The following is a 4,559-nucleotide window of genomic DNA, read 5'->3' on the forward strand; positions in this document are numbered from 1 at the left end:
GGGCACTCTGGTCCAGGCCACACAGGGAGCCAGAAAAGGCTCTTTGCTGGAGTCAGGAGCTCTGAGAGGTCCCAGTGCTAGACCTCTGCGCCTGCATTGACCATTGGAGGGCAGAGCCTCCACGCTCCCAGGATTCTGAGGGTCCAGTGTTCCGCTCAGCGGTCTCCCTTTAGACACACTCCAGGGCATTAAGCAGAGGAAGCCCCGTTCTGTCACCTGCTCTGGCCTGAGACTTGCCCGTCAGAGCGCAGCCTTGCTGCCCACCGCCCCACCTTCCCCATCCCCTGACCTCCTTAAAAGCCCAGACACCCCAAAGCCATTGCATCTACTTCCCTTGACCCCTGTCTGTCTCCTGTCTGCTCTCTCTGTCTGCCTGTCTGGTGTCTGTCCCAACATCTGTCTGTCTGAGGGACAGTAAGAGGAAAAGGCTGGAACCCCACCCTGCTGGGTCCACATGACCAGTGCACTGTTCACCCCGGGCTGGGAAATCACCTCCATTGTGAAGATGGGGAGCTGCCGGAGTGTGTGTCAGGGTGTTTATCACACAGCGTGCTGTCAGAGTGTGGGGGTGGATGGGTGGGGGTTGTGTATGTGTGTAGAGGTCAGGGGGGCAGTGTGTGTGTCATGAGCCCTTGGTGAAATAAACTATGATAAACTGACACAGTGAAATATTATGCAGCCGTTCAATATGATGTCTTTGAAGACTAGTGGTCACATAAGATATGGTCACAATATATGCTGTGTGCTCAGTTATGTCCCACTCTGTGATCCCACAGACCATAGCCCACCAAGCTCCCCTGTCCATGGAATTCTCCAGGCAAGAATACTGGAGTTGGTTGCCATTTCCTTCTCCATGGTCACAATATAATATTTAATAAAAGAATAAAATGAGTGCCCAGAATAAAAAGTTAAATGTTGATAATGCTATATATATATCTGGATTCTTAGCTAATAAATGCTCATAATTGATTATCTCTGGATTGTTAAATTAGGAGTAATCTTATCTTTCCTTTATACCCTTGCATATTTTAAATGTTTTCTGCAATGAGCACATGTCCATTTTATAATCAGAAAAAGGAGAACAAAGGTACTAAAAATCACATTAAAGATAAACTAGAAAATAAAGAAACAAGACTTAAACTAAGGCCTAGCAGAAATACTGAACTTAAAACTGAGTCATATGTTCAGCTTAAAGTCAGTCAACACTGAATGAGCACCTACTGGGTGCTGGGGATCAGTGGAGAGAGATTATAGAAATGCTCAAGACATAGCCCTCCCTGGCAAGTCTGTCCACTGGGAGGGTGGCACAGTCAGCAGGCACAGACAACGCTGACACAGATGGAATGTGATTCCCCACAGGAGGGCACCAGAGAGAGAGAGATGGGTGAATCAGGAGGGCTTCACGGAGGAGGTGACTGCTCACAGGAGGGCTTCAGGGAGGAGGTGACTGCTCACACGAAGGCTTCAGGGAGGGCAAGAGTAATGGAGGGAGGTGTGACAGGGTGGTGTTAGGAGACCTGCCCTATGTCTGGAGCATCATTCAACTACAGAGCAGGAGAGACACTCAGGCTGCAATTCACTAGAAGCCTGCTGTGCTGGAGCTAAGTAGGCATTCAAAGGATTGGTCAGCAATTCACTCGTGCATTTATTCACTCAAGAAACATTCCTATTAAGTATCTACTATGCGCCATGCACTGTTTGGGCTTCTCAGGTGGTGCTAGTGGTAACCTGCTAGTGCTGGAGACACAGGAGACTAAGGTTCGATCCCTGGGTCAGAAAGATCCCCTGGAGAAGGAAGTGGCAACCCATTCCAGTATCCTTGCCTGGAGAATCCCATGGACAGAAGAGCCTGGCGGGTTACAGTCCATGGGGTCACAAAGAGTTGGACGTGAGTGAAGCAACTTAGCAGGCACGCACATGTACTGTTTGGGGATCCCCAAGGGCAGCTTCTATTCAAGTGGAGGAAAACAGGCAATAGAACCATTAATGAGTAAAATGTATGTGAGGCCAGATGGTAAGAAGTGCAGAGAAAAGACGAGGCTGAATGGGGAGGCAGCAGTTCATTTGCTATGAGGTGATCAGGGAAGATTTCATCCGCGCATGGTATTTTGATCTCAGACTAAAGGAAGTGAGGTGTGGGATCTGGAGGAGGAGGACTTGGGGAGGAGGCAGAGGGATGGCAAATGCAGAGCCCGAGGGGAGGGCAGGGGAGGCGAGGTCCACTTGGGGCCCACAGTGAGGACCTGCAGCAGCCTGGGGCTGGGTGGGTCAGTAAGGGACTGGGGAGAGGCAGGGGCTGGACTGGGCTGGCAGCCTAGAGGTGAGCAGGATGAGGAGTCTGACATGTTTGAAGGCGGAGCTGACAGTCTTTGCCCCATCGGCTGGGGACCGGTAAAGGAGAGGGAAGGCTAATTCCAAGGTTTGTATCCCAGCTTTGGGAGGCTGGCTGGCTGGGCGGGGCAGCGTCTGGATGGGTGGCAGCAGGGAGGCAGGCACTGAGGTTGGACAGGTTGAGGCTGAGATGCCCAGTGATAAATGCAAGTCATCCACGGGGAGTGGTGGAGCTGGCATGACATTTAGGTGTTGTGGGCTTGTGGGTGGTAATTAACCTATGAGAGAAGATGGGATGGCCTGGAAAATGGGTGCAGGCAAGAGGTCCAAGGACTGAGCCCTGGGCTTCCCCCAACATTTAGAAGTCAGAGAAGGAAGGAAGGCCCAGCAGAGGAGCCTGAGAGGAATAACCAGGGAGGTGGGGGCCCAGGAGAGCAGGTCCGGGGTGGGGGGGGGAGAGCATGGTCCTCAGCCAAGGTGCTCAGCCTTCAGCAGCATGCAAGTGGATGGGGACACGAGAGGTACAGTTCCTGCAGAGCGGTGGGGGCAAGACTTTTAGGAAAGAGAGGGCTTGGGAAAGAATAGAGGAAAGGAAGTCAAAAGGGCAAGTGAAGCCTCTTCCCAGGACTGTTGCTGAATAGGGTAGCAGCGGTGCCACCTGATACCCAGACAAGAGGCTCAGAGAGCCCCACGTGGGCCTCTTCCCAAGGGATGTTCATGGGACAACTGTTTGCTGCAGGGGTGGGGGTGGGAGCAGGAGGCATTGGACAGAGCTTGGTCTGGGCTAGGTGTCCACACACAGGTGCTCAGGGCCATTCAAGGTGTGGGTGGAGCCAGGGGTGAGAAAGAAGGGGGCTGGGCTGGGAACCAGGGCAAGTGCCAAGTCCAAGGCTGGTTGTCCTCTGTGACCATGTTCAAGGAGTGGGAGAGTTCTGAATCCAAATCCTTCATTAAGAAGATCAGCTTCTCAAGTAGAAAGACAGATTTGAGTTAAGTTAGTCCACGTGTTTGTATCATTTTGATATTTAGACTTAGGGTATATGGGCCTCTCTCTTGTACTCTTCTCCAAGGCACTGCAAATGTTAGGGTAGACCTGGGAGCAGAGAACTTGAGTGGTGGGGTGAAGACAGGGTTGTTTTGGGGTTTGATTAATTTTCTTTTTTGTTTTTAAGATGGGAGAAGAATTAGCATTCTCTCCTGAAGAGTTTTCGTGGAAGAGAGGACACTGGTGGTGCGAGAGGGAAAGCAAATTGCAAGAAGGAGATAAAATCCAGGGCGCAGGTGGACCTTAGGGAGACTCTCAGATACTCCATCCACAAGACCAGGGGGACGTCAGTGTGAGCGGGTGCGGGGCCAGGTTGTAGGAGCATGTGGGCATTCTCCCATGATTCCTTCTGTTATTTCAGTGAAAAAGCAGCAAGATCATGGGTCATAAATATGGGAAGAGGGCCCTGGATATTTGCAGAAGGAGGCAAATGAGAGAAAGAACCCTCTCCCATGGAGGGGGAAGCAAGCAGACCAGAAAAATGTGTCAGCATCACGCATCCACACTGGCCGATCACGTTTTCCCAAGATGGGAACATCTCCCACCCCACAAGTTCTTCTAGAACCTTCTATGCCTCCACTAAGAAATGGAGTCTAATTCTCCTCCATTTGAACCTGGGCGGGTTTGTGACTCACTCATTACTGATGGAATGGGTGGAAACAGCAGTACAACCCTTCTGAAGCTACATGAGAAGAGCTTCTGTCTTGTAGGATATCCATGCAGGAGCCCTGAGCTGGGGCCATACTGTGAGGAAGCCCAAGCTAGCCCATGAAGAGAGAACCTGGAGAGTCTCTAAGTCCATGGAGGGAGAAGGATGCCAGTCAGGGCTCAGATGTTCCAGCCTCAGCCACTCAGTGAGACCCTGAACAACACAGCTGAGACCCTCCCAAATCCATGACCCCCAAAATCCTGGTGAGATAATAAAATGTTGTTGTCTTAAAACATTGCATCTTATTTAATGATGCAGAAATAGCTAATTGGAACAAATACCAAAAACCTAGAGATTCATGGGCATGACTTTAAAGGATACAACCCTTCGGCTCAGCAATATCCAACAGATTTTTGCAGGGACAAGGCCTGCCCAGTGGCCACGGTTCCCCTCCTCAGCTCAAGGGAGGAGTAGAGAGGATGAAGAAGAAAAGACAGAAGGGATTGGGTCTCAGATGTCAGGATAAAGTCTTGG

At 50.9% G+C, this 4,559-nt stretch overlaps 1 long non-coding RNA gene across 1 annotated transcript; it reads left to right on the forward strand.

Moving 5' to 3' along the window:
* The first annotated feature begins 2,229 nt into the window (after positions 1-2,229).
* On the forward strand, positions 2,230-4,318 carry LOC110130111 (uncharacterized). The gene is made up of 3 exons (XR_011483080.1): positions 2,230-2,419; positions 3,504-3,612; positions 3,738-4,318. It is a non-coding gene; the product is annotated as an uncharacterized lncRNA (long non-coding RNA).
* The last annotated feature ends 241 nt before the right edge of the window (positions 4,319-4,559 follow it).

Source organism: Odocoileus virginianus, chromosome 23 (genome assembly GCF_023699985.2).
Source record: "Odocoileus virginianus isolate 20LAN1187 ecotype Illinois chromosome 23, Ovbor_1.2, whole genome shotgun sequence".
Classification (NCBI taxonomy): domain Eukaryota; kingdom Metazoa; phylum Chordata; class Mammalia; order Artiodactyla; family Cervidae; genus Odocoileus; species Odocoileus virginianus.